Here is a 17,334-nt window from a genome sequence, read left to right as displayed (position 1 = left end):
TCCACATTAATTTATTAGCACGCTTACGGGGTTGGTTTCAATCATAAACACACACGCTTTAATGGTTATTTCCTATAATCAACAAACATACCCCTTTACGGACTGTTTTGTTACATTATAAAAAATCAATTTCACTTGGTGGATTCTTTCAGACACCACAAATATACCAAAATTATTTTATTGTTTTCTTATATTAAGAAATTTATTCCCTCCCAATGAGTAACGCTTTCTCCTAATCTCAAGAACCCATGCCACCACCTCCATTGGCTGGGTCTCTCCGATCCACAACACACACATCTTAATTTGGCCATTCTTCCATAGATAAACGCACCACCTTACGCCGTCATTTTTCCACATTAATTCCATTAGCATTATCATTTGGGTCTTCTGTCAACCATAACCTTACATGTTTGACTTGGCTATTTCCTTTATATCGATAAACATACCCTTTAATTGGGTTATTCTCCACAATCGGTAGTTATCCCATTTAAGGGGTTTTTTTCTTATACTCACAAATATACCAAAATTATTGGGTTATTTTCTCCGGTTGATAAATATCCCCGTATTACACGGTTCTCCTCTCATATTAAAAAATGTACCACTTCTACAAGGATGTTTTCTCAGACTGGCAATTATTTTATTTTTACGGGGTTGTTTTCTCAAATTCATAAATATACACGTTTTACGGGGTTATTTTCTTTTATTGATAAATATACCACTTTTATGGGATCGTTTTCTAATATTAAATTATTAGCTCTATTATGGGGTTGTTTTGTGAAATTCATAAATTTACACGTTTTATGGGATTATTTTCTTATATCAACAAATATAGCCCTTTTATGGGGTCGTTTTCTCATATTATAAAATTAACTCACTTAAAGGGTTATTTTCTCATACTCACAAATATACTAAAATTATGGAGTTATTTTCTCCGATTGATAAATATCCCCCTTTTACAGTGTTGTTTTCTCATATTAAAAAATTTAACCCATCTACAAGGTTGTTTTCTCAAACTCGCAATTACACTACTTTTACGGGGTTCTTTCTCATATTATAAAGTTAACCTATTTTAGGGGTTGTTTACTCATGCTCACAAATATACTAAAATTTCGGGGTTATTTTCTCCAATTGATAAATATCACCGTATTATAGGGTTGTTTCCTCATATTAGAAAATTTAACCCATCTATGATTATGTTTTCTCAAACTCGCAATTGCACTGCATTTATGGGGTTATTTTCTCAAATTTATAAACATACACAGTTTACGGGGTTATTTTCTTATATTGATAAATATACCATTTTTACCAGTTCATTTTCTCATATTAAACTATTAGCACTATTATGGGGTTATTTTCTTAATTTTCTAAATATACACGTTTTACGGAGTTATTTTCTTATATCTATAAATATACCCCTTTTACGGGGTTGTTTTTATATATTATAAAATTAACCCATTTAAGGGGTTGTTTTCTCATACTCATAAATATACCAAAATTATGGGGTTATTTTCTCCGATTAATAAACATCCCTCAGACATAAGGTCAAGCTTTCCTCGCATCAATTCGCACCTTTTTACAGTATTTCGATTCAAAAATATACACGTTATACGCGGTTATTTTCTTATATTGATAAATATACCACTTTTATGGGGTCATTTTCTCATATTACATTATTAGCACTATTATGGAGTCCATTTGTCAAATTCATAAATTTACACATTTTACGGGATTATTTTCTTATACCGACAAATATACCCCTTTTACGAGGTTGTTTTCTCATATTATAAAATTAGCCCATTTAAGGGATTATTTTCTCACGCTCACAAATATACCAAAATTACAGGGTTATTTTCTCAGATTGATAAATATTCTCGTACTGCGGGGTTGTTTTCTCATATTAAGAAATTTACCCCTTCTACGAGGCTGTTTTCTCAAACTCGCAATTACTCTACTTTTACGGGTTTGTTTCCTCAAATTCATAAATATACACATTTTATGGGGTTATTTTCTTATATTCAGAAATATACCATTTTTATGGGGGTGTTTTCTCATATTAAATTATTAGCACTATTATGGGGTTGTTTTGTCAAATTCATAAATTTAAAGGTTTTATAGGGTTATTTTCTTATATCGACAAATATACCCATTTTACGGGGTTGTTTTCTCATAATCTAAAATTAACCCATTTAAGGGGTTATTTTCCCATACTCATAAATATACCAAAATAACGGGATTATTTTCTTCGATTGATAAATATCCCCATATTACGGGGTTGTTTTTTAATATTTATAAATATACCCCTTACGGGGTTGTTTTCTCATATTAAAAAATTTACCTCTTCTACGAGATTGTTTTATCAGACTCGTAATTATAGTACTTTTACGGGGTTATTTTCTCAGATTCATAAATATACACGTCTTACAGAGTTATTTTCTTATATTGATAAATGTACTACTTTTACAGGGTTGTTTTTCCTTATTAAATTATTAGCACTATTATGGGGTTGTTTTCTTAAATTCATAAATATACACGTTTCACGGGGTTATTTTCTTATATCGACAAATATTCCCCTTTTACAGGGCTATTTTCTCATATTATAAAATTAACCCATTTAAGAGGTTTTTTCTCATACTCACAAATGTACCAAAATCACAAGGATATTTTCTCCGATTGATAAATATACCCTTCTTACGGGGTTGTTTTCTCATATTAAAAAATTTACCATTTCTATGAGATTGTTTTCTTAGACTCGTAATTATAGTACTTTTACGGGGTTGTTTTCTTAGATTCATAAATCTACACGTCTTACAGAGTTATTTTCTTATATTGATAAATACACCATTTTTACAGGATCGTTTTCCCATATAAAATTATTAGCACTATTGTGGGGTTGTTTTCTTAAATACATAAATATATACATTTTACGGGGTTATTTTCTTATATTGACAAATATTCCCCTTTTACGGGGCTATTTTCCTATATTATAAACTTAACCCATTTAAGAGGTTGTTTTCTCATACTCGCAAATGTACCAAAATTACGGGGCTATTTTCTCCGATTGATTAATAGCCCCTTCTTACGGGGTTGTTTTATCATATTAAAATATTTACCCCTTCTACGATGTTGTTTTCTCAGACTTGCAATTACACTACTTTTACGGGGTTGTTCTATCAAATTCATAAATATACACGTTTTACGGAGTTATTTTCTTATATGGGTAAATATACCACTTTTACGGTGTCATTTTCTCATATTACTTTATTAGCACTATTATGGGGTTGTTTTGTCAAATTCATTAATACACATTTTACGGGGTTATTTTGTTATATCGACAAATATACCCCTTTTATGGGGTTGTTTTCTCATACTCACAAATATCACAAAATTACGAGGATGTTTTCTCCAATTGATAAATATCCCCTTTTTACGGAGTTTTTTTTCCATATTAAAATATTTACCCCTTCTATGAGGTTGTTTTCTCAGACTCGCAATTACACTACTTTTACGAGGTTGTTTTATCATATTCGTAAATATACACATTTTACGGAGTTATTTTCTTATATTGGTAAACATACCACTTTTACGGCGTCATTTTCTCATATTAATTTATTAGCACTATTATGGGGTTATTTTGTCAAGTTCATAAATAAACACGTATTACGGGGTTATTCTCTTAAATCCACAAATATAACCCTTTTACGGGGTTGTTTTCTCACATTATAAAATTAATCCATTTAAGGGGTTGTTTTCTCAAACTCACAAATATACAAATATTACGGGGTTATTTCCTCCGATTGATAAATATCCCCGTATTACAAGGTTGTTTTCTCATATTAAAATTTACCCTCCCTCTCGAGTAATGGCTTTTCCTCACACTCCTCAGACTTCTTACTGCCATTTTCTCCCGATTCATTAATATACACGTTTTACGGGGTTATTTACTTATATTGATAAATATACCACCTTTAGGGGAGTCTTTTCTCATATTAAATTAATAGCACTATTATGGCATTGTTTTGTCAGATTCATAAATTTACAGGTTTTACGGGGTTATTTTCTTATATCGAAAAATATACCCCTTTTACGGGGATGATTTCTCACATTATAAAATTAATCTATTTAAGCGGTTGTTTTCTCATACTCACAAATATACCAAATTTTCTTTGATTGATAAATATCCCCGTGTGACGAGGTTGTTTTCTGATATTAAAAACTTTTACATCATCTATGAGGTTGTTTTCTAAGACTCGCAATTGCACTACTTTTATGGAGTTGTTTTCTTAGATTCATAAATATACACGTTTTACAGGGTTATTTTCTTATATTGATAAATATACCACTTTTGGGTCCTTTTGTCATATTAAATTTTTAGTACTATTATGGGGTTGTTTTCTCAAATTCATAAATATACACATTTTACGGAGTTATTTTCTTATATCGACAAATATACCTCTTTTACGGGATTATTTTTTCATAGTCACAAATATACAAAAATTACGGGGTTATTTTCTCCGATTGATAAATATCCTCGTATTTATTACGGGGTTCTTTTCTCATTTTAAAAAATTTACCCCTTCTACGAGGTTGTTTTCGCAGACTCATAATCATAGTACTTTTACGAGGTTATTTTCTCAGATTCATAAATATACACGTTTTACGGAGTTATTTTCTGATATTTATAAATATACCACTTTTATAGGGTTGTTTTCTCATATTAAATTATTAGCATTATTATGGGGTTGTTTTGTCAAATTCATAAATTGACACGTTTTACGGGGTTATATTCTTATATCGATAAATATACCCTTTTACGGGGTTGTATTCTCATATTATAAAATTAACCCATTTAAGGGTTTGTTCTCATACTCACAAATATACTAAAATTACGGGGTTATTTTCTTTGATTGATAAATATCCCTGTATTACGAGGTTGTTTTCTCATATTAAAAAATTTAACCCTTCTACGAGGATGTTTTCTCCGACTCGCAATTACACTACTTTTATGCGGTTGTTTTCTCAGAGTCATAAATATACATGTTTTACGGGGTTGTTTTCTTATATTGATAAATATACCACCTTTACGAGGTCGTTTTCTCATATTAAATTATTAGCACTATTATGGGGTTGTTTTGTCGAATTCATAAAATTACACGTTTTACGAAGTTATTTCTTATATCGACAAATATACTCCTTTTACGAGGTTGTTTTGTCATATTATAATATTAACCCATTTAAGAGGTTGTTTTCTCATACTTATAAATATACCAAAATTACAGGGTTATTTTCTCCGACTGATAAATATTCCAGAATTACGAGGTTATTTTCTCATATTGGAAAATTTACCCCATCTACGAGGCTGCTTTCTCAAACTCGCAATTACATTACTTTTATGAGGTTGTTTTCTCATATTCATAAATATACACGCTTTGTGGGGTTATTCTCTTATATTGATAAATATACCACTTTTACGGGGTCGTTTTCTCATATTAAATTATTACCACTATTATGGGGTTGTTTTGTCAAATTCATAAATTTACATATTCTAGGGGATTTTTTTTATATAGATAAGTATACACCTTTTACAAGATTGTTTTGTCATATTATAAAATTAATTCATTTAAGGGGTTGTTTTCTCATATTCATAAATATACCAGAATTACGAGGTTATTTTCTCCGATTGATAAATATCCCCATATTATGGGGTTGATTTCTCATATTAAAGAATACATCACTATGAGACTGTTTTTTCAGACTCGCAATTACACTACTTTAATAGGGTTGTTTTCTTATATTCATAAATATACACATTTTACGGGGTAATTTTCTTGTATTGATAAAAATATACCACTTTTATGAGGTCGTTTTCTCATATTAAATTATTAGCACTACAATGGGGTTATTTTATCAAATTCATAAATTTTTACGTTTTACGGGGTTATTTTCTTATACCGAAAAATATCCCTTTATATTATAAAATTAACCCATATAAGGTGTTGTTTTCTCATACTTACAAATATACTAAAATTACAAGGTTATTTTCTCCGATTGATAAATATCCTCGTATTACGGGGTTATTTTCTCATATTAGAAAATTTACTCCATCTATGATGCTGTTTTTTCAGACTCGCAATTACACCACTTTTATGGGGTTGTTTTCTTAGATTCATAAATATACACGTTTTACGGGGATATATTCTTATATTGATAAATATACCACTTTTACGAGATCGTTTTATCATATTAAATTATTAGCACTATTATGGGGTTGTTTTCTCATACTCCAAAATTAACCCATTTAAGGGGTTCTTTTCCCATACTCATAAATATACCAAAATTACGGGGTAATAATCTCTGATTGATAAATATCTCCGTATTACGGGGTTGTTTTCTAATATTTATAAATATACCCCTTTTACGGGGTTGTTTTCTCATATTAAAAAATTTACCCCTTTTACGATGCTGTTTTCTCAGACTCGCAATTACACTACTTTTATGGGGTTGTTTTCTCAGATTTATAAATATATACTTTTTACGGGGTTATTTTCTTATATTGATAAATATACCACCTTTACGGGGTAGTTTTCTCATATTAAATTATTAGCACTATCATGGGATTGTTTTGTCAAATTCATAAATTTATAGGTTTTACCAAGTTATTTTCTTATATCGACAAATATACTCCTTTTACTGGGTTGTTTTCTCATATTATAAAATTAACCCATTTAAAGGGTTCTTTTCTCATACTCACAGATATACCAAAATTACAGGGTTATTTTCTCCGACTGATAAATATTCTCGTATTACGGGGTTATTTACTCAAATTAGAAAATTTACCCCATCTACGAGGCTGTTTGCTCAGACTCGCAATTACACTACTTTTACAGGGTTGTTTTCTCATATTCATAAATATACACGTTTTACAGGGTTATTTTCTTATATTGATAAATATAACACTTTTATGGTGTCGTTTTCTCATATTAAATTATAAGCACTATTATGGAGTTGTTTTATCAAATTCATAAATATACACATTTTACGGAGTTATTTTCTTATATCGATAAATATACCCCTTTGACGGGGTTGTTCTGTCATATCATAAAATTAACCCATATAAGGGGTTATTTTCTCATATTCATAAATATACTAAAATTACGGGGTTAATTTTTTCGATTGATAAGTATTCCCGTATTATGGGGTTGTTTTCTCATATTAAAAAATTTACATCTATGAGGCTGTTTTATCAGACTCGCAATTACACTAGTTTTACAGGGTTCTCATATTCATAAATATACACATTTTATGGGTTTATTTTGTTATATTGAAAAATATACCACTTTTATGGGGTTGTTTTCACATATTAAATTATTAGCACTATTTTGGGGTTGTTTTGTCAAATTCATAAATTTACACATTCTACGGGGTTATTTTCTTATATCGACAAATATACCCCTTTTACGGGGTTGTTTTCTCATGCTCTAAAATTATCCCATTTAAGGGGTTGTTTTCCCATACTCACAAATATACCAAACTTACGGGGTAATATTCTCCGATTGATAAATATCCACGTATTATGGGGTTAGTTTCTAATATTTATAAATATACCCCTCTTACGGGTTTGTTTTCTCATATTAAAAAATTTACCCCTTCTACAAGGTTGTTTTCTAAGACTCACAATTATACCACTTTTACGAGGTTGTTTTCTTAGATACATAAATATACACATTTTACGGGTTATTTTCTTATATTGATGAATATACCACTTTTATAGGGTCATTTTTTTATATTAAAATATTAGCACTATTATGGGGTTGTTTTATCAAATTCATAAATATACACGTTTTACGGAGTTATTTTCTTATATCGACAAATATACCCCTTTTATAGGGTTGTTTTCTCATATTATAAAATTAACCCATATAAGGGGTTATTTTCTCATACGCACAAATATACTAATATTACGGGGTTATTTTCTTCGATTGATAAATATCCCCGTATTACGGGGTTGTTTTCTCATATTAGAAAATTTACATCTATGAGGCTGTTTTGTCAAACTCGCAATTACACTAGTTTTACGGGGTTCTCATATTCATAAATATACACGTTTTATGGGTTTATTTTGTTATATTGAAAAATATACCACTTTTACGGGGTCATTTTCACATATTAAATTATTAGCACAATTTTGGGGTTGTTTTGTCAAATTCATAAATTTATACGTTGTACGGGATTATTTTCTTATATCGACAAATATACCCCTTTTACGGGGTTGTTTCCTCATACTCTAAAATTATCCCATTTAAGGGGTTGTTTTCCCATACTCACAAACATACCAAAATTACGGGGTTATTTTCTCTGATTGATAAATGTCCCCGTGTTACGAGATTGTTTTCTAATATTTACAAATATACCCCCCTCCCAAGGTTGTTTTGTCATATTAAAAAATTTACCCCTTCTATAAGGCTGTTTTCTCAGACTCGCAATTACACTAGTTTTACGGGGTTGTTTTCTTAAATTCATAAATATACACATTTACGGGGTTATTTTCTTATATTGATAAATATACCACTTTTACGGGATCGTTTTCTCATATTAAATTATTAGCACTATTATAGGGTTGTTTTCTCAAATTCATAAATATACATATTTTACGGGATTATTTTCTTATATCGACAAATATACCCAATTTACGAGGTTGTTTTCCCATATTATAAAATTAATACATTTAAGGGGTTGTCTTCACATACTCACAAATATACCAAAACTACGGGGTTATTTTCTCTGATTGATAAATATCCCCCTGTTACGGGGTTGTTTTCTAATATTACTAAATATAGCCCCCTTCCGGGGTTGTTTTCTCATATTAAAAAATTACTCTTTCTACGAGGATATTTTCTGAGACTCGCAATTATACTACTTTTACGGGGTTGTTTTCTTAGATTCATAAATATACACGTTTTACGAGGTTGTTTTCTTATATTGATAAATATACCACTTTTACGGGGTCCTTTTCTCATATTAAATTTTTAGCACTATTATGGGGTTGTTATCTCAAATTCATAAATATACACGTTTTATGGAGTTATTTTCTTATATCGACAAATATACCCCTTTTACGGGGTTGTTTTCTCATACTATAAAATTAACACATTTAAGGGATTGTTTTTTCATACTCACAACTATACCAAATTTATGGGGTAATATTCTCCGATTGTTAAATATCCCCGTATTACGGGGTTGTTTACTCATATTAAAAAATTTACATCTACGAGGCTGTTTTCTCACACTAGTAATTACACTACTTTTACGGGATTGTTTCTCAGATAATAAATATACACGTTTTACGGGGTTATTTTCTTATATTGATAAATATACCACTTTTACGGTGTCGTTTTTTCATATTAAAATATTAGCACTATTATGGGATTATTTTCTCAAATTCATAAATATACACGTTTTACCGAGTTATTTTCTTATATTGACAAATATACCCCTTTTACGGGGTTGTTTTCTCATATTATAAAATTAACCCATATAAGGGGTTGTTTTCTCATGCTCACAAATATACTAATATTACGGGGTTATTTTCTTCGATTGATAAATATCCCCGTATTACGGGGTTGTTTTCTCATTTTAAAAAATTTACATCTATGAGGCTGATTTTTCAGACTTGCAATTACATTAGTTTTACGGGATTCTCATATTCATAAATATACATGTTTTATGGGTTTATTTTGTTATATAGAAAAATATACCACTTTTACGGGGTCATTTTCACATATTAAATTATTAGCACTATTTTGGGGTTGTTTTGTCAAATTCATAAATTTATACATTCTACGGGGTTAATTTCTTATATCGACAAATACACCCCTTTTACGAGGTTGTTTTCTCATACTCTAAAATTATCCCACTTAAGGAGTTGTTTTCCCATACTCACAAATATACCAAAATTACGGGGTTATTTTCTCCGATTGATAAATGTCCCTGTGTTACGATGTTGTTTTCTAATATTTATAAATATACCCCCCTTTCAAGGTTGTTTTCTCATACTAAAAAATTTACCCCTTCCACGAGGCTGTTTCAGACTCGCAATTACACTAGTTTTACGGGGTTGTTTTCTCAAATTCATAAATATACACGTTTACGGGGTTATTTTCTTATATTGATAAATATACCACTTTTACGGGTTCGTTTTCTCATATTAAATTATTAGCACTATTATGGGGTTGTTTTGTCAAATTCATAAATTTACATATTTTACGGGGTTACTTTCTCATATTGATAAAAATACCCCTTTCACGGGGTTGTTTTCTTATACTCTAAAATTAACCCATTTAATGGGTTGTTTTCCCATACTCACAAATATACCAAAACTAGGGGGTTATTTTCTCCGATTGATAAATATCCCCGTGTTACGGGGTTGTTTTCTAATATTTCTAAATGTAGCCCCCTTCTTGGGTTGTTTTCTTATATTAAAAAATTTACCCCTTCTATGAGGTTGCTTTCTCAGACTCGCAATTACACTACTTTTACGGGGTTGTTTTCATAGATTCATAAATATACACGTTTTACGGGGTTATTTTCTTATATTGATAAATATACCACTTTTACGGGGTCCTTTTCTCATATTAAATTTTTAGCACTATTATAGAGTTGTTTTCTCAAATTCATAAATATACACATTTTACGGAGTTATTTTCTTATATCGACAAATATACCCCTTTTACAGGGTTGTTTTCTCATACTCTAAAATTAACCCATTTGAGGGGTTGTTTTCCTATACTCACAAATATACCAAACTTATGGGGTAATATTCTCCGATTGATAAATATCCCCGTATTACGGGGTTGTTTACTAATATTAAAAAATTTACATTTATGAGGCTGTTTTCTCACACTAGTAATTACACTACTTTTACGGGGTTGGTTTCTCAGATAAATAAATATACACGTTTTACAGGGTTATTTTCTTATATTGATAAATACACCACTTTTACGGGTCCTTTTCTCATATTAATTTATTAGCTCGATTATAGGGTTGTTTTCTCAAATTCATAAATATACACGTTTTACGGAGTTATTTTCTTATATCGACAAATATACCCCTTTTACAGGGTTATTTTCTCATACTCTAGAATTAACCCATTTAAGGGGTTGTTTTTCCATACTCACTAATATACCAAACTTACGGCGTAATATTCTCCGATTGAAAAATATCTCTGTATTACGGGGTATTTTTCTCATATTAAAAAATTTACATCTACGAGGTTGTTTTCTCAGACTCGCAATTACACTACTTTTACAGGGTTGTTTTCTAATATTTATAAAAATACCCTTCTGACGGGGTTGTTTTCTCAAATTCATAAATATACAGGTTTTACAGAATTATTTTCTTATATCGACAAATATGTCCCTTTTACAGGGTTGTTTTCTCATATTATAAAATTAACCCAATTAAGCGATTGTTTTCTCACACTAAAAGATATACTAAAATTACCAGGTTATTTTCTCCGATTGATAGATATCCCCGTATTATGGGGTTGTTTTCTCATATTAAAAAAATTTACCCCTTCTACGATGGTGTTTTCTCAAACTCATAATTACACTACTTTTATTGGGTGGTTTTCTTATATAAATAAATATACACGTTTTACAAGGTTATTTTGTTATATTGATAAATATACCACTTTTACGGGGTCCTTTTCTCATATTAAATTATTAGCACGATTATGGGGTCGTTTTCTTAAATTCATAAGTATACACGTTTTACGGAGTTATTTTCTTATATCGAAAAATATACCCCTTTTACGGGGTTGTTTTCTCACACTCTAAAATTAACCCATTTAAGGGGTTGTTTTCACATACTCACAAATACACCAAAATTACGGGGTTGTTTTCTCATATTAAAAAATTTACATCTACGAGGCTGTTTTCTCAGACTCGCAATTACACTACTTTTACGGGGTTGTTTACTCAGATAAATAAAGATACACGTTTTAGGGGGTTATTTTCTAGTATTTATAAATATACCCCTCTGACGGGGTTGTTTTCTCATATTAGAAAATTTACCCCTTCTGCGAGGCTGTTTTCTCAAATTCATAAATATACACGTTTTACGGAATTATTTTCTTATATCAACAAATATACCCCTTTTACAGGGTTGTTTTCTCGTATTATAAAATTAACACATTTAAGGGGTTGTTTTCTCATAATAAAAAATATACTAAAATTACGAAGTTATTTTCTTCGGTTGATAAATATCCCCGTATTACGGAGTTGTTTTCTCATATTAAAAAATTTACATCTACGAGGCTATATTTTCATACTTGCAATTACCCTACTTTTATGGGGTTGTTTTCTCACATAAATAAATATACACGTATTACGGGATTATTTTATTATATTGATAAATATACCACTTTTATGGGGTCGTTTTCTCATATTAAATTATTAGCATTATTATGAGGTTTTTCTGTAAAATTTAATAATTTACACGTTTTACGGGGTTATTTTCTTATCGGTAGAAATATACCCCTTTTACGGGGTTGTTTTCTCATATTATAAAATTAAACATTTAAGGGGTTGTTCTCTTATACTAAAAAGTATACTAAAATTACGGTGTTATTTTCTCCGATTGATAAATATCCCCGTATTACGGGGTTGCTTTCCCATATTAAGAAATTTACATCTACGAGGCTGTTTTCTAAGACTCGCAATTAACTAGTTTTATGGGTTGTTTTCTCATATTCATAAATATACATGTTTTACAGGGTTATTTTCTTATATTGAAAAATATACCACTTTTACGGGGTTATTTTATCATATTAAATTATTCGCACTATTATGGAGTTGTTTTGTCAAATTCTTACATTTACACATTTTACGATGTTATTTTCTTGTACCTACAAATATACCACTTATACGGGGTTGTTTTCTCATATTATAAAATTAACCCATTTAAGGGGTTATTTTCTCATACTCAAAAATATACTACAGTAATGGGGTTATTTTCTCCGATTGATAATTATCCCCGTATTACGAGGTTGTTTCCTCATATTAAGAAATTTACATCTACGAGCCTTTTTTCTCAGAATCGCAATTACACTACTTTTACGGGGTTGTTTTCTGAAATAAATAAATAAATATATTTTACGGGGTTATTTTCTTATATTGATAAATATACAATTTTTACGGGGTCGTTTTCTCATATTAAATTATTAGCACTATTATGGGATTGTTTTCTCGAATTCATAAATTTACACGTTTGCCGAGGTATTTTCTTATACCAACAAATATACCTACTGTACGGGGTTATTTTCTCATATTATAAAATCAACCCAATTAAGTGGTTGTTTTCTCATAATAACAAATATACCAAAATTGCAGGGTTATTTTCTCCGATTGATAAATATTCTCGTATTACGGTGTTATTTTCTAATTTTAAAAAATTTACATCTACAAGGCTGTTTTCTCAGACTCGCAATTACACTAGTTTTACGTGGTTGTTTTCTTAGATTCATAAATATACATGTTTTACAGAGTTATTTTCTTATATTGATAAATATACCACTTATACGGGGTCGTTTTCTCATATTAAATTATTAGCACTATTATGGGGTTTTATTTATCAAATTCATAAATTTACACGTTTTACGGTATTATTTTCTTATATCGACAAATATACCCCTTTTACGGGGTTGTTTTCTCATACTCTAAAATTGAACCTTTTAAGGTGTTGTTTCTCCATACTCAAAAATATACCAAAATTACGGGGCAATATTCTCCGATTGATAAATATACCCCGTTCTCATATTAAAAAATTTACCTCTTCTACGAGGTTGTTTTCTCAGACTCGTAATTACACTACATTTACGGGATTGTTTTCTCATATTCATAAAAATACACTTCTTACGGGGTTATTTTCTTATATTGATGGGGTCGTTTTCTTATATCATATTATTAGCACTATCATGGGGTTGTTTTCTGAAATTCATAAATTTACACGTTTTACAGAGTTAGTTTCTTATATCGACAAATATACTCCTTTTACGGGTTGTTTTCTCATATTATAAAATTAACCCATTTAAAGGGTTGTTCTCCTATACTCACAAATATACTAGAATTGCGGGGTAATATTCTCCGATTGATAAATATCCCCGCATTACGGGGTTGTTTAATAATATTTATAAATATACCTCTCTTACGAGATTGTTTTCTCATATTAGAAAATTTACCCCTTCTACCAGGCTATTTTCTCAGACTCGCAATTACACTACTTTTACGGGAGTATTTTTTAAGAGAAATAAATATACACGTTTTACGAGATTATTTTCTTATATTGATAAATATACCAATTTTACGGGGTTGTTTTCTCATATTAAATTATCAGCACTATTATAGGGTTGTTTTGTCAAATTCATAAATTTACACATTTTACGAGGTTATTTTCTTATACGGACAGATATACCTCTTTTACGGGGTTGTTTTCTAATATTATAAAATTAACTCATTTAAGAGGCTGTTTTCTCATAGTCATAAATAAACCAAATTACGGGATTATTTTCTTCGATTGAAAAATATCCTCGTATTATGGTGTCGCTTTCTCATATTAAAAAATTTACCCCTTCTATGAGGCTGTTTTCTCAGACTCGCAATTACACTACTTTTACGGCGTTGCTTTCTCATTTTCATAAATATACACGTTTTACGGGGTTATTTTCTTATATTGATTAATATACCACTTTTGCGGTGTCGTTTTCTCATATTAAATTATCGGCACTATTATGGCATTGTTTTGTCAAATTCATACATTTCCAAAGTTTACGGGGTTATTTTCTTATATCGACAAATATACCCCTTTTACGGGATTATTTTCTCATACTACAAAATTAACCCATTTAAGGGGTTGCTTTCCCATACTCACGAATATACGAAAATTACAGGGTAATATTCTCCGATTGATAAATATCCCCGTATTACGGGGTTGTTTTATAATATTAATAAATATACCCCTCTTACGGTGTTGTTTTCTCATATTATAAAATTTACCAATTCTAGGAGGCTGATTTCTCAGACTCGCAATTACACTACATTTACGGGATTGTTTTCTCAAATAAATAAATATACACGTTTTACGAAATTATTTCCTTATATTGATAAATATACTAGTTTTACGGGGTCGTTTTCTCATATTAAATTATTAGCACTATTATGGGTTGTTTTGTCAAATTTATAAATTTACACGTTTTACGAGGTTATTTTCTTATACGAACAAATATACCCCTTTTACGGGGTTATTTTCTCATATTATAAAATTAACCCATTTAAGGGGCTGTTTTCTCATACTCACAAATATACCAAAATTACGGGATTATTTTCTTCGATTGATAAATATCCCTTTATTACGGTGTTGCTTTCTCATATTAACAAAATTTACCCCTTCTGTGAGGCTGTTTTCTCAGACTCGCAATTACACTACTTTTACGGAGCTGTTTTATCATATTCATAAATATACACATTTTACGAGGTTATTTTCTTATATTGATTAATATACTACTTTTACGATGCCGTTTTTGTCATATTAAATTATTAGCATTATTATGGGGTTGTTTTGTCAAATTCATAAATTTACACATTTTACGAGATTTTTTTTTATTTCGACAAATATGCCCTTTTTATGGGGTTGTTTTCTCATACTCTAAAATTAACCCATTTAAGGGGTTGTGTTCCCATTGTCACAAATATACCAATTTTACGAGGTAATATTCTCTGATTGATAAATATTCCCGTATTACGAGGTTGTTTTCTAATATTTATAAATATACCCCTCTTACGCGGTTGTTTTATCATATTATAAAATTTACACCTTCTACGAGGCTGTTTCTTACACCTTATATGAGGCTATTTCTCAGACTCGCAATTACACTATTTTTATGGGGTTGTGTTCTCATATTCATAAATATACACGCTTTACGGGGTTATTTTCTTATATTGATTAATATACCACTTTTACGGTGTCGTTTTCTCATATTAAATTATTAGCACTATTATGGGGTTGTTTTGTGAAACTCATAATCTTACATGTTTTACGGAGTTTTTTTTCTTTTGACAAATATACCTCTTGTACAGGGTTATTTTCTCATACTCTAAAATTAACCCATTTAAGAGGTTGTTTTTCCATACTCAGAAATATACCAAAATTATGGGGTAATATTCTCCTATTGATGAATATCCCCGTATTATGGGGTTGTTTCTAATATTTATAAATACACCCCTCTTACGGTGTTGTTTTCTCATATTATAAAATTTACCCCTTCTACGAGGCTGTTTTCTTAGACTCGCAATTACACTATTTTTACAGGGTTGTTTTCTTAGATAAATAAATATACACGTTTTACGAGATTATTTCTTGATAAATATACCACTTTTACGGGATCGTTTTCTCATATTAAATTATTAGCACTATTATGGGGTTGTTTTGTCAAATTCATAAATTTACACGTTTTATGAGGTTATTTTTTTATACCGACAAATGTACCCCTTTTTACGGGGTTATTTTCTCATATTTTAAAATTAACCCATTTAAGGGGTTATTTTCTCATACTCACAAATATACCAAAATTTTGGGATTATTTTCTCTAATTGGTAAATATCCCGTATTACGGGATTGTCTTCTCATATTAGAAAATTTATCCCATCTACGAGGTAATTTTCTAAGACTCGCAATTACACTACTTTTACGGGTTTGTTTTCTCAGATTCATAAATATACACGTTTTACGGGGTTATTTTCTTATGTTGATAAATATACCACTTTTACAGGGTCGTTTTCTCATATTAAATTATATTCACTATTATGGGGTTGTTTTGTCAAATTCATAAATTTACACATTTTACGGGGTTATTTTCTTATATCGACAAATATACCCCTTTTACGGTGTTGTTTTCTCATACTCTAAAATTAACTCATTTAAGGGGTTGTTTTCTTATACTCACAAATATACCAAAATCATGGGGTAATATTCTCCGATTGATAAATATCCCCGTATTACGGGGTTGTTTTCTAATATTTATAAATATACTCCTCTTACGGGGTTGTTTTCTCATATTACAAAATTTACCCCTTCTATGAAGCTGTTTTCTCATATTCGCAATTACACTACTTTTACGGGGTTGTTTTCTCAGGTAAATAAATATATACATTTTATGTAATACCCAAAATTTTTCTTTAATAATGATAATATTAATAACAATTAATAAATAATTTTTTATTTAAATTAATTTTTTATTATTTTTAGTTGGTTTAAATTGGAATGATATAAATGAAATTTTGGATT

Source organism: Ricinus communis, chromosome 4 (genome assembly GCF_019578655.1).
Source record: "Ricinus communis isolate WT05 ecotype wild-type chromosome 4, ASM1957865v1, whole genome shotgun sequence".
Taxonomy (NCBI): Eukaryota; Viridiplantae; Streptophyta; class Magnoliopsida; order Malpighiales; family Euphorbiaceae; genus Ricinus; species Ricinus communis.
The sequence above is the reverse complement of the archived record's forward strand: the minus strand, read 5'-3'. Positions refer to the sequence as shown.